Source organism: Hyla sarda, chromosome 7 (genome assembly GCF_029499605.1).
Source record: "Hyla sarda isolate aHylSar1 chromosome 7, aHylSar1.hap1, whole genome shotgun sequence".
In the NCBI taxonomy this organism is placed as follows: domain Eukaryota; kingdom Metazoa; phylum Chordata; class Amphibia; order Anura; family Hylidae; genus Hyla; species Hyla sarda.
The window spans coordinates 46409708-46425952 of NC_079195.1; the positions used below are offsets into that span (position 1 = coordinate 46409708).

A 16245-nucleotide genomic window follows, 5' to 3' on the forward strand; every position below is an offset into this window, starting at 1 on the left:
CAGTGACAACTTTGTCAATCTGATGGTTGACCAGACGAACCTGTACGCCCAACAGTTCGTCGCTGCAAATCTTGGCTCTTTTTCAGCTAGACCCAATGAATGGTACGCCGTCAATGCAGCTGAAATGAGGACCTTTTGGGGCCTTGTGCTGCACATGGGTCTAGTTAAAAAACCCAGTGTCAGGCAATACTGGAGTGGGGACGTCCTATACCAGACCCCGCTCTACAATATGACCATGGCACGTCTCCGGTTCAAGTCCATTCGGAAATGTTTGCATTTTGCTGATAATGCGGCATGTCCCCCCCCCCCCCCCGGTCATCAATCACTTCGGGGGCAAATTTTGGGTGGCCTATGTCCCTGGGCGGGAGGTCGCTATTGATGAGTCTCTCATCAGCTTTAAGGGGAGATTCAGCTTCCGGCAATACATCCCAACCAAACAATCGCGGCATGGCAGGAATATGAATAAACTTTGCGAGTGTGCCTCAGTGTACACTTGCAAGTCTATGGTGTATGAAGGATGGAGATCCCCGTATTGAACCCCCAGAATGTCCCCCCACTCTGGGTGTTAGCGAGAAAAACATTTGGGGCCTTTTGCACCCATTACTAGATAAAGGTTACCACCTTTACATGGATAACTTTTATACTAGTATTCCTCTCTTCACATCCCTCCCTGCCAGATCCACGGCGCTTGTGGGACAGTCCAGAAAAATCAAAGAGGCCTTCCGCCCCTTCCCCTACACGCCCTTATCCCCCGGGGTGAGTCCCGTGCCTTTTCAGGTATGCAAGAGGGATGTGCTTATGCTCACCACAATTCATGGGAACGGCAGCACCCCTGTCCCTGTGCAAGGTACTGCGGGACAGGTCCTCAAGCTTGATTGTATTCTGGAATACAATCAGTATATGGGAGGAGTTGATCTTTCTTATCAAGTCCTCAAGCCATGTGATGCCATGCGGAAAACACGGACAAAAAAGGTACGTTCTACTTGGTACAGGTTGTCATGTATAACTCTTTTGTACTGTTCCAGCACGCTGGCAACACAGGGAAATTCCTGCAGTTTTAAGAGGAAGTTCTAAAGGCCCTGATCTTTGGTGACCACCAAAGAGCGGGTCAGAGCACCTCTGGAACTGTGGTTCCCCGGCAAACACTTTCGAGGTGAGGTCCCCCACACTGGAAAGAAGGGACGATCCCAGAAAAAATGCAGAGTGTGTCACAGGAGGGGGATACGGAAGGACACCACCAATCATTGTGACACTTTCCCCGATCATCCGGGCCTCTGCATTAAAAACTACTTCAGGGAGTATCATACTTCCAAGGATCACTACATTTTTAATCCTTTTTCCTAATTTTAATTCCCCAGAATTATACTCCATTGTACATTGTCTTCCAAATTGTAAAACCAACCCCCCCCCCCCCCAAAAAATAAAAATATATTTTCCCAATACCCCTTATAATATATTGTTTTCCCCCCAAAAATGGGTCATGGGACACAGAGTCAACAGCATTGGGGGTTTGCAGTTGCCTCAAATGCGCAGCGCTCTCTCTCCACCTGAGCGGGGTGCGCATTTGAGGTAACAGGTTAGGGACGGCCACACACATCACATTCCCAGAATGATGATTCAGAGCATAGGGTTTGTGGTGGGCATCATTTTTACTTTCCGCTATACTGTGGGTTATCAATCTGGGAATATAATTGGCATATTAGTATTAAAATTGCAATTTTCATTCCCCCCCTCCCCCATAGTACACTTCATCCCTTCCTGGAAAATAAATTTAGGGAACACCCGTCTGTTCCAAATCTCCACTTCACCCCTATACACCTTCCCTAGGGGGTGTACTGTTTGTAATAGGCTCACATGTGGGTGTATTTTCCTCTGAATGTATGTAACCGTCAGGTCCGTAAGAAACATCGGCATCAAATGCGAAGAGATCTCGCTCATGAATTCTGTCGTATTTCCAGGCGACAATTCGGAGTCACATGTTAGTTGTTCCCAGAAAGATTAAGCAGAGCATAGCTTGAAAATTGCAATTTTCAAAAGCTACCCTTCATCCATTCCTGGAAAACAAATTTAGGAAACACCCCTGCTTTACCCCTATACCCATTCCTCAGGGTGGGTACTTTCTGTAATGGTGTCACATGGGGGTGTTTCTTTTTTGTAGTTTCCTCTGAATGTATGTAATAGTCAGCTACTGATATGCCATAGGCCACAAATACAAAGTGACCTCTATGACTTCTGAGCCTTGTTGTGTGCCCGCCCAGCACTAATTTTAGACCAAACAAACGCTAAGTAGCCATTATGGGATGCTGGTGTTTGGAGTGATAGAAGAAAACATACATAAAGCTGTTGGGAATACAACAGAATGTACCATATACAGTATTGAGTATTAACAATTAACATCACTTGACCAGTACACTGTACTGCACTGTACTGTACACTAAGGTTGTCAGTTGTGTATATCTGTAAAACTTGTTGGTTTTCTCTCTCTCTCTCTTTCTCCTTATACCAAGATGGCTGCTGTTACAGTTAGCTAAAGTGTTTTTCTGTTTGCAAGTTAATCCCCACAAGTAAACCAAGTTCTGCCTCATCACAAGCTGCTAGTGTCTTCTCTAATACCAAACCAACAGGTTATGGGCTCAGCTCCTAGAAAAAGGAAAACTACAAGCAAGTAAGTGCTGTATCTATGATCCCACAAAATCGTGTGTGAGGAAACAAGAACTGCATCCAATTCACTGAAAGATGGCAAGGGCTTCCAATATGAAGTTTACAATATCAAAGCTGAACAATACCAACTGACAGTTATGGAAGTTTAAAGGGGTACTGCACTGCCCCAGCATTTGGAACATTTTGTTCCGAATGCTGGCTGTGGGGGTCGTGACGTCACAGCCAGGCCCTTCGAGATGTCACACCACACCCCCTCAATGCAAGTCTATGGGAGGTGGCGTGGTGGCTGCCACGCCCCCTCCCATAGACTTGCATTGAGGGGGCGTGACGTCACGAGGGCCTGGCCATGACTTCACGACCCCCACAGCCCGCACCCAGTGTTCAGAACAAAATGTTCAGAACACTGAGGCAGTGGAGTACCCCTTTAAGCTTGAAATGCTGTTATCCAAAGATGACTTGTGGCAGGTGCTAGATACACACAGACCCAATGACAACCTGGAAGAATGGGACAGGAAAAACAGGCAAACAAGAGCAGTCATAAGCCTGTTAGTGGAGGATGATCAACTCATTCATATAAGGAAAGAAAACACAGCTAAAGGTATGTGGACTGCATTACAAAAACTTCATGAACGTGCAAACCTAAACAGTAAACTATATCTGCTACACAAACTGTATAAGTTGAGGCTGGGAAAAGGACAAGAAATGGGTGAACATATAGGGGGACATTTATCAAAGCCTTTAGTAGTTTTTGTTTGCTTAAAATTGTCACAAAAAAGTCAAATGTGCGACTACTCTATTTTTTGTGTGACTTTTTTATTGTGCAGTGCCCTAAGCAAAAAAAATTAAAAATTAAAAAGAAACTTGCTTACCAAAGCAAAAAGTGATTTTTGACTTTCAGTGGTCAGAGATTTATCAAGTGCAAAATTCGTAAAAAAGTCGCATTGCATGAAAAAAAAACTACTAAATTTACTCCAACTCAGACATGGAGCAGAAAAAGCCACTACCAAAGCAAAAAAAAAAAAAAAAATTGCTTACGTGAAAGAAATGTATCAACAGGCTGAAACCAGTTGATAAATTAGTAGCACAAAAGCAAAATAAATTTTAAGAAAAAAATAACTAAAAAAAGGAATACATAAGCAAACATTGATAAATGTCCCCCATAAAGGCTATGCTAGAGACTGTGGACCAGCTAGGCGCAATAGGCTAGAAAATGAAAGACAATCATATACAGTGATCCCTCAACTTACAATGGCCTCAACATACAATAGTTTCAACATACAATGTTCTTTTCTGGACCATCGTAAGTTGAAACCAGACTCAACATACAATGCTACACAGACAGTCCAGATCTGTGATACCTGTCAATGGCTGGAAGAACCGACCAATCAGAATGGGCATTCGCTGGTAAAACCCCTGTATTGCTGAAGTGTATGCACTGACTGGTGTCTGGTAGCGCCCCCTACAGTACAGGGAGGTATTACATGTTCTGTACTCCTTACCTGTACCAGGGTTAGCTGTTCCTTTGGACACCAGGTGAGGGCGATTCCATTACAGTGTTTCCCAGGCAGGGTGGCCCCAGCCTTTGGCTGTCTGGGCATGCTGGGAGTTGTAGTTTTGCAACAGCTGGAGGCTTGGGAGTTGTAGTTTTGCAACAGCTGGAGGCTCCCTGGATGGGAAACACTGACATAGACAGTGATTTACAGCTCCCAGCAGATCTTTCTTCCTTTTATATGTAAGGATTTGCTCTATCTATATTAGTTATCTACTTATTTTTCTCACTTTTTTCCTATTTTTGGATGACATTTTGGTGCCTTTAGAACCAATTACCAGGTTCCCATAGAGTTATGGTCTCAACATACAATGGTTTCAACATACAATGGTCATCCTAGAACCAATTAATATTGTAACTTGAGGGACCACTGTAGTAGCATTACTGCTATGCAGCCTTCCAGAAACATACAGTGCCCTTATAAATGCTCTAGAAACTAGATGGGAAGCTGAACTGACGCTAAAATATGTTAAGGGAAAATGAATTGATGAATACAGCAGAAGAAAGGAAAATCTGCATAGTGAAGAGAATGAGAGATCAGAGGCAGCTTTAAAATTGCATGCAGGCAATTTCGCTGCAAAAAGGCCGGTCACCTGAAAAAGAACTGTTCAATCTGGAAAGCTGAGCAGCGAAGACAGGAGCCACCCACAAGAGAAAGAGCTAAAGCAGTCATGAAAGAAAAAGAAAGTGCATGATGGAGCGGTACTTTTAAAGTGACTCAAAATAGTACCTCACAATGATGATACATTGATTCAGGGGCAACAAATCACATGACAAGTGATGAGACATTCTTTACAGAAATAGATTTTAGTGCAAAAGACAAAGTCTTCCGAGCAAATGGGAAAAGTATTACATTACAAATATTGTTTTACAAAGTATTACAAATTTTGTTTCGTTTCGTTTTTTTTTCCGGATAAAACATTTTTTTGGTTCTGCTAAACCTTCGGGATACAGTAATTTGTTTTATTCTGTTTTCGGATGTAATCGTATATATTTTTTCAGTTCTATTCGGAAACTGTTCGGCTTTCGGATTAATTCGTTGTTTCGGATCTATTCGTTATACATGTCGTTAGTTTTATTTTAGTTTTCGGACGATTTCGTTATTCGTTTTTATGGTTATTGGAGATGGAGATTCCTTTTTTAATAAAATTTCGTTGGGTACCATTAAAAAACGAAAATAAAAAAGATTCAGTAGTGAAGGAAAAAATTGTATCTAACGAAATTTATCTTTTTTATAACAATTTTTTAAATACATTTTTAAACAGGGATCAATTTATGTGGGCGGGCAGGGCACTAAAAATGTAGCAGAGAATAATAAAAATGTAGTGTGTGTGTGTTTTTCACTTTTTTTCTTTATTTTTTACATTTTTTTTTGGTAGTATTACTACTCCCAGCATGGAACACACTGTTCCATGATGGGAGTAGTAGTACCTGTACTAATTGACAGATCGCCGGGGTTCGTTGCGATCTTTCTGTATAATGTATAGATGCGGCCGCTCTTCTATGGTCCCCTGCAGTGACGTATATATACACCTATTCATATTTCCCGCGGAGAGCTGTGATTGGCCAGATGGTTCCAGGCAATCACAACTCTGTGTGGGATATAAGAATATGTGTATATATACGTCAGTGAAGGGGACCATAGAAGAGCTCCGGTCGCATCTATACATTATACAGGAGGATCACAGCGGGTCTCAGGGGTGACATCCACTGTGATCTTTCCTTAACTGCAGGTACTACCACTCCCAACATGGAGCACACCCTGCTCCATGCTGGGAGCTGTAGTACCTGCATTGATAGACAGATCGCAACAGGTGTCAGAAGTTACACTCGCTGTGATCTGTCTATTAATGCAGGTACTACAGCTCCCAGCATGTTGGGAGTAGTAGTACCTGCAGGTAAGAACAGATCGCAGCGGGTATCCCTACTGACACCCAATGTGATCATCCTGTCTATTGCAGAGATAGAGAGGCTTTCTCCTGCACTATACTCCGGCTGGCCACTCACTCATCCATATTTCCCTCAGAGCTGTGATTGGCTGCAACCATCCGGCCAATCACAGCTCTGGGCGGAAAATATTTTTTTTAATCCAAGAGCCGAGGAACGTGCTCTCGAATCACCCAAGGTGCAAGAAAAAGTGCAAACGTGTTACACAAAAAAAACGTACACAGAGGATGCGGTCTATCACAAGCCCTTCTCCGATAGGAGAGAGGCCCCCCAACAAACCTTACCCTTCGCCTCCGGACCAAAAGGTACCTGCGAGGTTCCAGGTTCGATGTCCTTTTTCGCCGAAGCTACTAAGGGACCACAAATGTTCCCTGCATCCCCCTAGGCGTTAGCCAAGGTATCTGCTCACATAGCCCATAACGGTAGGTACCCTGCCAGAGCAGGAGTACCCAGGGTGTTTGCAGGGAGGTGCGGAACCTAATGGCCACACACACCTCCCCTAGACCACCAGGAGGGACACCCAGAAGGGGCTACCGCATCCTGACAAATCCTGTGGACACACAACATGCAAAAAGTGACACAGTGAGACAAAAAGTGAATGTGTGCATATATATTGCCGGACATCCGGCCGGATCTATAAAAATTTCTCTGATCCTAGCCAGAAGGCCGGGAATCAAGAGGTGAGTGCCACAAAGGTGCAGAGTGGTGCCCTTGCTTCAACTCAGTGAGTCCATCTTCCCAGTGAGTTTCGGCACCTCGAGGTCACCACTCCCCAAGGCACTAAAGTACCTCAGCTCTAGACCCTCTCAGCCTCATGGCGAGACCCGTAGGAAGCAGGAAAATATGAATGAGTGATGTTCTATTCACATCACTGGCCAGAGTATAGTGCAGAGATGCGAGCGCTGTATAGAGCCGCTCCACATCTCTGCTATATTATGGACGACCGCATCGGGTGTCAGACTGATACCCAGGGCGATATGTCTATTAGTACAGGTACTACCACTCCCAGCATGGAACAGTCTGTTCCATGCTGGGAGTAGTATCAATACCTAAAAAATTTAAATATAGAGAAAGAAAAATTAAATACACACACTTTATTAAATGGTCCCTTGCTTCAAAATTAAAACAAATTTTGTTTTAACAAAAATGAAATTCGTTTTTCACAATTTCGTAGGCATGTACAATTCGTTTTGTTACGAATTCGGATTCATTCGGATGTAAATATTTCGTACATTCGGATCAATCCGAATGCACGAAATATGAACAATTCGGCCAAAAACGAATTACGTCCAAAACGAATTGCACATGTCTAGAAGGCAATGGTCAGGAGTTTCTGAACTGTAAAACACCATCAGGGGGCAAGCAAGGCATCCTTTTAAAGAATGTTCTATATGTTCCAAGCCTAGAAGGAAGCCTCCTATCAGTTAAAACCCTTGCAAACAATGGACTCAATGTCCTGCTCAGAGGTAATGAATGCACAATTCAAAATGGAAAGAAAATGAATATCTGTACAAAATCGTCACTGAAAATGAGAAGGCTAAAGTGGCAACTCATAACCCACATGACAAGTGCATCCACCTATGGCATAGAAGATTAGGGCATCGAAACCCAAAAGCTATAAAGGACCTTGCAAAGAGAGGTCTATCAGAAGATATGGAAATATTGCCCTGCCGCACGCTGAGCAAGTGCACATGCTGCATTAAAGCAAAGGCCACCTGTGTCACGAACCGAGACGTGCGGGTGGTAGGGTTATCTATAAGATCACTATTTGTCTACACTAGACCGAAAATAATGATTAAAAATCCCTCTTACGCCACCCAATTAAAGGTATCGCTGCCACCACCTGTCAATTTCAAGCTGACAGGAAGCTATCAATCCAATCTGGATATGCTACAATTCCCAAATATAATCTACTATCCCCAGTAGTATATAAAAACAGGAAAAAGATTATTCCAAATCTATAATGCAGCCGAACAAGTAAGTAAATTTAAGACCAAAACTTCAATCTCTTCCAGGACAATGTACGTCCGTTTTACCAGACATAAGGCGGGACTTAATAAGTGAATGATTTATTATGAAAGAAAAATATTCACAGTACATGTAAAAATAGATGTTAACAAGACAAAGTTTCACCATACAGAAAATAAAATAAATGGGAAAAACATAGAATCCTTACTTACAGAAAGTTACAGACTTCTATTCCATGGGGTCTGGTAGGAAATGGCGTCTGGCATCCAAAATTAGATCTTGTCCCCCATGCAAGCGCACCTAGTCCCCCCCAGGTCTGTAGCTTTATACCCTGCTATGGACATGTGATCCCTCTAGGTTCAGCCCCTGGGTGGGACAAGGAGGAGAGATTGATAGTTGTGATACCTCTATGCCCAAAGAATAGGAAATGTCCTCTATCTTCTATCATGGGCCAGGCACCCATATCATTTTCTTATATTTGGGTTCTCCATCAAATCCTCTTTCTAGCGGTACCTGATATGACCCCCTTATTGTGTATGATTTACCCAGTGCATACAGTTCGGGCAGGGATCAATACACAAGGGTCATGGGAGGACTCATTTTAAAGGTAATATGATGGAGAATCCAACCATATATAATAGGACCAGGGATGCACTTCCCTGACCCCCATATTTAATATTGAAAAAGATAGGATTTTCCAATTGGGTCAACTTCATACATCTCTTTCATCTATTGACACCCAGGCTGGTGCCTTGCTGGCTAAAATGGTGTTACCTTTCCTGTCATAGAGCAGCTGTGTTAATGAACCCCCTGCTAGGATTAGTCACACCTATACCCAGGCTGGATAGACATGTAGGCTCCATGGTGCCCTGATAAAGAGATAATTAATTATTGTTGAAATGCTAAACTCACAGGTAAGGGTAATTGAATTTACAAGATGTACATACAAATGGACATTTTACAGGACATATATCACAAATGACAACAATCACCCTGCAACATGGATATATTTTGCCATGGTATATGACAACCTGAACCTCTCTTCCACAGACCAGTCAGAGAAAAACCACTAAACTCTTGGAGCTGATACACAGTGGTGTGTGTGGACCACTGAAAACCACCACACCCGGTGGGAAGATATATTCACTGGACTTTCATTGATGACTATTCTAGGTACACAATAACATGAAATGTGGAATGGAATAAAACCCAACACATCAGAGTGTTTGGCTGTAAAGCATATGCCTACATTCCAAGTGAGAAACGCTCCAAGTTGGAGAACAAAGCCATAGAAGGTATCCTAGTGGGTTACAGTGAGCAGAGTAAAGGATATAGAATCCTTTGTCCAAAGACCAACAAGGTCACAGTAAGCTGCAGTGTTCATTTTGATGAAAGCGAAGCACCAGATAATACAATTCTTGTAAAATGTGGAGAGGATTTGCGCACTGAATTAGCAAGAGACGCTGACCCCTGCGAAACATAACAAGAAGTGGAACTTACAAGCAATAAGCCAGTTGAACCTAGGGAACAACAAGAAATCAGAAGATCGTCTTGGATGACAAAAGGGATACCACCCCGTAGGTTATCATACGCTGCTAAGTCATACACTGAAGCAAATCAGTGGAGAAAAGCAGCTGAAGAAGAAATAAAATCACTTCAAGAGAATAAAACTTGGTCACTAACAGAACTTCCTCCTGGCCGCAAAACTATCGGAAGCAAATGGACTTTTAGGGTGCGTTCACACGCTCTCTGTTTTTGCGGGTTTTCCGCAGCGTATTAGAAAGGGGCGGGCTCTTCTCGGCTGTCCATAGCAGATTGTCCGCGGCAGAATTTATGCTGCGGAAAATCCACGCAAGCCCCATTGAAGTCAGTAGGGACTGCGGCGGATTTTCCGCAGCGTAAATTTTGCCGCGGACAATCTGCTATGGACAGCAGAGAAGAGCCCGCCCCTTTCAAATACGCTGCGGAAAACCCGCAAAAACAGAGAGCGTGTGAACGCACCCTTAAAGTGAAATATGATGCAGAAGGAAACACCTATAGATACAAAGCAAGATTAGTTGCCAAGGGATACTCCCAGAAATTTGGAGAAGATTATGATGAAACATTTGTTTCAGTTGTGAAACATACCGCTATAAGAACCCTCCTTAACGTTGCTGCCGGAAATGGAATGCAAGTGAAGCACCTAGACATCAAAACTGCTTTTCTATATGGAGATATCAAGGAGGATCTATACATGGAACAGCCACCAGGATTTGAGAAGGAAAAGAACCTTGTATGCAAATTGCAAAAGAGCATCTATGGACTCAAGTAAGCGGCGAGAATGTGGAATGAAAAGGTTAACAAAATACTCACAAAAGAAGGAAGTAAAGCAGATCCATGCATGTACTCAAAGAATCAAGACAACAAATGGACATACATCCTAATTTACATTGATTACATCTTGGCGTGTTTTGAACAAGAAGAGGATTATGACCAAATAGTTCACAAACTGAAACAAAATTTTGAAATGAAAGAGTTGTGTCACGATGCCGGCTGGCAGGAGGTGGATCCTCTGTGCCAGAGAGGGATAGCGAGGACCGTGCTAGTGGACCGGTTCTAAGACACTACTGGTTTTCACCAGAGCCCGCCGCAAAGCGGGATGGTCTTGCTGCGGCGGTAGTGACCAGGTCGTATCCACTAGCAACGGCTCACCTCTCTGGCTGCTGAAGATAGGCGAGGTACAAGGGAGTAGGCAGAAGCAAAGTCGGACGTAGCAGAAGGTCGGGGGCAGGCGGCAAGGTTCGTAGTCAGGGGAGATAGCAGAAGTTCTGGTACACAGGGTTTAAACACACAAAACGCTTTCTCTAGGCACAAGGGCAACAAGATCCGGCAAGGAAGTGCAAGGGAGGAGGTTAGATATAGTCAGGGACCAGGTGGGAGCCAATTAAGCTAATTGGGCCAGGCACCAATCATTGGTGCACTGGCCCTTTAAGTCTCAGGGAGCTGGCGCGCGCGCGCCCTAGAGAGCGGAGCCGCGCGCGCCAGCACATGACAGCAGGGGACGGGAACGGGTAAGTGACCTGGGATGCGATTCGCGAGCGGGCGCGTCCCGCTGTGCGAATCGCATCCCCAACGGCCATGACAGAGCAGCGCTCTGACCGGGGAGCTGCAGGGAGAAAGACGCCGTGAGCGCTCCGGGGAGGAGCGGGGACCCGGAGCGCTAGGCGTAACAGTACCCCCCCCCTTAGGTCTCCCCTTCTCTTTATCGGGTAACTGCCTCCCCTGGGATGAGGACACCGGGAAAGGATGGAGGGATTCCTCAACGGCAGGCAGAACCGCAGGAGTAGGAATGGGGAGAGAGGGCAGAGGGCGAGACCTGGCACGGGGCAGTGTGACACCAGGACGAGGGCCATGAGGGGACACAGAAGCTTGCCTGATGGAACTGGGAGGGGGGGAGGGGCATTTCCTGTGGCAGGCAGAGTCCTTAATGACCTTAGGGGGACCGGATACAGGAGGAACCACAGGGTCACGGCAGGGAGTACTGGGAACCGGTTGAAGGCAGTCCTTGGAACAAGAGGGACCCCAACTCTTGATCTCCCCAGTGGGCCAATCCAGGGTTGGGGAATGGTGTTGAAGCCAGGGTAGTCCAAGGAGAACTTCAGAAGAGCAATTAGGAAGGACAAAAAATATAATCTCCTCGTGATGAGGTCCGATGCACATTAGGAGGGGCTCCGTGCGGTAACGCACGGTGCAATCCAACCTGGCTCCGTTGACCGCGGAAATGTGGAGTGGCTTGACAAGACGGGTCACCGGAATGCGGAATTTATTCACAAAGGACTCCCGAATAAAATTCCCAGAAGCTCCAGAGTCCAGGCAGGCCACGGCTGAGAGGGGAGAGCTGGCTGAAGTGGAAATCCGAACAGGTACCGTGAGACGTGGAGAAGCCGACTTGGCATCAAGAGACGCCACACCCACGAGAGCTGAGTGCGAGCGTGCGTTTCCCAGACGTGGAGGACGGATTGGGCAATCCACCAAAAAATGTTCAGTACTGGCACAGTACAGACAAAGATTCTCTTCCTTACGGCGATTCCTCTCTTCCAGGGTCAGGCGAGACCGATCCACTTGCATGGCCTCCTCGGCGGGAGGCCTAGGCGCAGATTGCAGTGGAGACTGTGGGAGAGGTGTCCAGAGATCTAAGTCTTTTTCCTGGCGGAGCTCTTGATGCCTCTCAGAAAAACGCATGTCAATGCGAGTGGCTAGATGAATGAGTTCATGCAGGTTAGCAGGAGTCTCTCGTGCGGCCAGAACATCTTTAATGTTGCTGGATAGGCCTTTTTTAAAGGTCGCGCAGAGAGCCTCATTATTCCAGGATAGTTCAGAAGCAAGAGTACGGAATTGTATGGCGTACTCGCCAACGGAGGAATTACCCTGGACCAGGTTCAGCAGGGCAGTCTCAGCAGAAGAGGCTCGGGCAGGTTCCTCAAAGACACTTCGAATTTCCGAGAAGAAGGAGTGTACAGAGGCAGTGACGGGGTCATTGCGGTCCCAGAGCGGTGTGGCCCATGACAGGGCTTTTCCAGACAGAAGGCTGACTACGAAAGCCACCTTAGACCTTTCAGTAGGAAACTGATCCGACATCATCTCTAAGTGCAAGGAACATTGCGAAAGAAAGCCACGGCAAAACTTAGAGTCCCCATTAAATTTGTCCGGCAAGGACAGGCGGAGGCTAGGAGCGGCCACTCGCCGCGGAAGGGGTGCTGGAGCTGGCGGAGGAGATGGTTGTTGCTGCTGTAGCTGCGACTGTACTTGCTGTAGTTGTGACTGGAGTTGCTGTGTCATGGTGGTCAAGTACGACAGCTGGTGATCTTGTTGCGCTATCTGTTGCGACTGCTGGGCGATCTGACGAGCTTGCTGGGCGACCAGCGTAGGGAGGTCAGCGACAACTGGCAGAGGAACTTCAGCGGGATCCATGGCCGGATCTACTGTCACGATGCCGGCTGGCAGGAGGTGGATCCTCTGTGCCAGAGAGGGATAGCGAGGACCGTGCTAGTGGACCGGTTCTAAGACACTACTGGTTTTCACCAGAGCCCGCCGCAAAGCGGGATGGTCTTGCTGCGGCGGTAGTGACCAGGTCGTATCCACTAGCAACGGCTCACCTCTCTGGCTGCTGAAGATAGGCGAGGTACAAGGGAGTAGGCAGAAGCAAAGTCGGACGTAGCAGAAGGTCGGGGGCAGGCGGCAAGGTTCGTAGTCAGGGGAGATAGCAGAAGTTCTGGTACACAGGGTTTAAACACACAAAACGCTTTCTCTAGGCACAAGGGCAACAAGATCCGGCAAGGAAGTGCAAGGGAGGAGGTTAGATATAGTCAGGGACCAGGTGGGAGCCAATTAAGCTAATTGGGCCAGGCACCAATCATTGGTGCACTGGCCCTTTAAGTCTCAGGGAGCTGGCGCGCGCGCGCCCTAGAGAGCGGAGCCGCGCGCGCCAGCACATGACAGCAGGGGACGGGAACGGGTAAGTGACCTGGGATGCGATTCGCGAGCGGGCGCGTCCCGCTGTGCGAATCGCATCCCCAACGGCCATGACAGAGCAGCGCTCCCGGTCAGCGGGACTGACCGGGGAGCTGCAGGGAGAAAGACGCCGTGAGCGCTCCGGGGAGGAGCGGGGACCCGGAGCGCTAGGCGTAACAAGTTGGAGAACATTACTCACTACCTAGGAATTAAATAGAGTGGGAAGAGGATGGAAGCTATCTTCTTAACCAAAGTTAGAAAATTACAGAAATGTTAGAACAGTTTCACATGCAAGATGCAAAGGAAGTGAAAACATCAATGGAACCAGATTATCCGAAAAGCAATTTAACAGAAAACTTGTTATCCAACAATGATTATTATCGTAGAGAAATCGGAAAATTGCTATACATCGCCACCGTGACAAGACCAGACATCGCTGTAGCAGTGGGAATACTTTGCTGGAAAGTCACAACACTGTGTCATCGTGACTGGAACACAGTAAAGAGGGTAATGCAGTACCTAAAGGGAACAAATCGGATGAAGCTACGACTTCCAGCATCGTCAATCCCAATACTGATTGGATATGTGGATGCCGATTGGGCTGGAGACACCACTGATCACAAATCTACAAGTGGTTAAATCTTCCAATATGGACAAGGAACCATAAGCTGGTCTAGTCGGAAACAAGTGACTGTTACACTCTCTTCAACTGAAGCGGAGTATATAGCAGCAGCACATGCAGTAAAGAAGCCATCTGGATTCATCAACTTCTACTAGACAAGGGACTGATTATGTCACAACCAACACCCATCAGGGATGCATAAAGCTTACACACTCTGAGATGATTAACCCAAGAACCAAGAACATTGATGACTGCAGACGCACTCACCAAACCTTTGCCAAGGGTACGTCACTGCTTTCTACAAAAAATACCGAATGTTGTATCATTATGCACATGCTGTTGAGAAGGGGGTTGGGAATACAACGCCATGTACCATATACAGTGACCCCCCCCCGACCTACGATGGCCCCGACAGAGGCCATCACATGTTGAAGGCAGCATCAACATACGATGCTTTTGAATGTCGGGGCCATCGCATAAACGGCTATCCGGCAGCGCAGACTGCTTCAGCTGCCACCGAATAGCTGTTTACGGTGCCCCGTGTGGTCCGCTGACTATCACTTACCTGTCCTCGGGGCTCCGGCGCGTCCTCTTCGGGATCCCCTGCATCGTCGGCGCTCTCCATCGTCGTCATCATGTTGCTGCGCACGCCGTCCCGTCATCCAATAGGACGACGTGATGGCGGCGACGGAGCGCGAGGATGCCGGGGAAGCAGAGGCCTTTCCAGAGCGTTGGGGACACCTTGGGTACGCGGCAACAGCGATGGAGGGCGACATCCAGAGCAGCGGTGACGAGCGGTGATGGTCCGGAGCGGCGGGGACACGTGAGTATAACCTCCAATACCAGTGGTCTTCAATCTGCAGACCTCCAGATGTTGCAAAACTACAACTCCCAGCATGCCCGGACAGCCGTTGGCTGTCCGGGCATTCTGGGTGTTGTAGTTTTGCAACATCTGGAGGTCCACAGGTTGTAGACCACTATCCTATACTTTACATTGCACGGATCCCTCAACATACGATGGTTTCAACAAACGATGGTCCATTTGGAACGGATTACCATTGTATGTTGAGGGACCACTGTACAGTATTGTGTATTAACATCACTTGACCAGTAGATGGCACTGTACACTAAGGTTGTCAGTTGTGTATATCTGTAAAACTTGTTGGTTCTCTCTCTCTCTCTCTTTCTCCTTATACCAAGATGGCTGCTGTTACAGTTAGCTAAAGTGTTTTTCTATGTTTGCAAGTTAATCCACACAAGTAAACCAAGTTCTGCCTCATCTCAAACTGTCTTCTCTAATACCTAACCAACAAAAGCATCTACACAATAGGGACATTTCAAGCTCCTCAACAATGGACAATAAAATATCCCAGTAACAAGCCGACTGCTGCTAATTCAAGTTGGGTAAATGTTTCTATAGTCATTGTAAGACGTGACAGGAATCAGAGAGAAAAATGCATCAAATGAGGACACTTAGCGCAGGATGATTTTAGCAGCAAAATACATATCCAAAATCATCAGAACTGACAGCTTTGGGGTGCATCCTCTGGTGTTCTTGTATAATCTAGCCTGTCTCTACAGATGATGGAGGCTCCAACAAAAATGCGCCTAAATTCTTCCTGTCACGACAATGGCCCTGATTTACTGTGGAGTGGAGTGTAGTTCTCTTTGTGGGTTTTAATTCCCTACAATTTTTTTCCACAGTATTTACTTTACTTTAATTTTTCCCTGCATTCTGCACTTTTCCCTACATTTTGCTTTTTTTTTTTTACACATGCTCTAATCTGTCTGGTTTTCCTCAGCTCAAATCTATCACATTTTCTGTGGAAACTTTAGTACATATGTTGGGGGTTTGTGAAAATGTCGGGGGACACGCCCCCTTTTCGGTAACCACGCCCACTTTTCCTGATAGCCTCAACCTTTGTTAGTGTTTTCTAAGTAAAATGGAGAGTTAGTCGTTTTTTTTTTGTTTTTTTTTAATTCTCGGGCGAATTCTAGTGCAAAGTCT

General features: G+C 46.1%; 1 pseudogene; it reads left to right on the forward strand.

Moving 5' to 3' along the window:
- The first annotated feature begins 3096 nt into the window (after positions 1–3096).
- LOC130283123 (uncharacterized) lies at positions 3097–14439 on the forward strand (annotated as a pseudogene).
- Positions 14440–16245: the final 1806 nt, after the last annotated feature.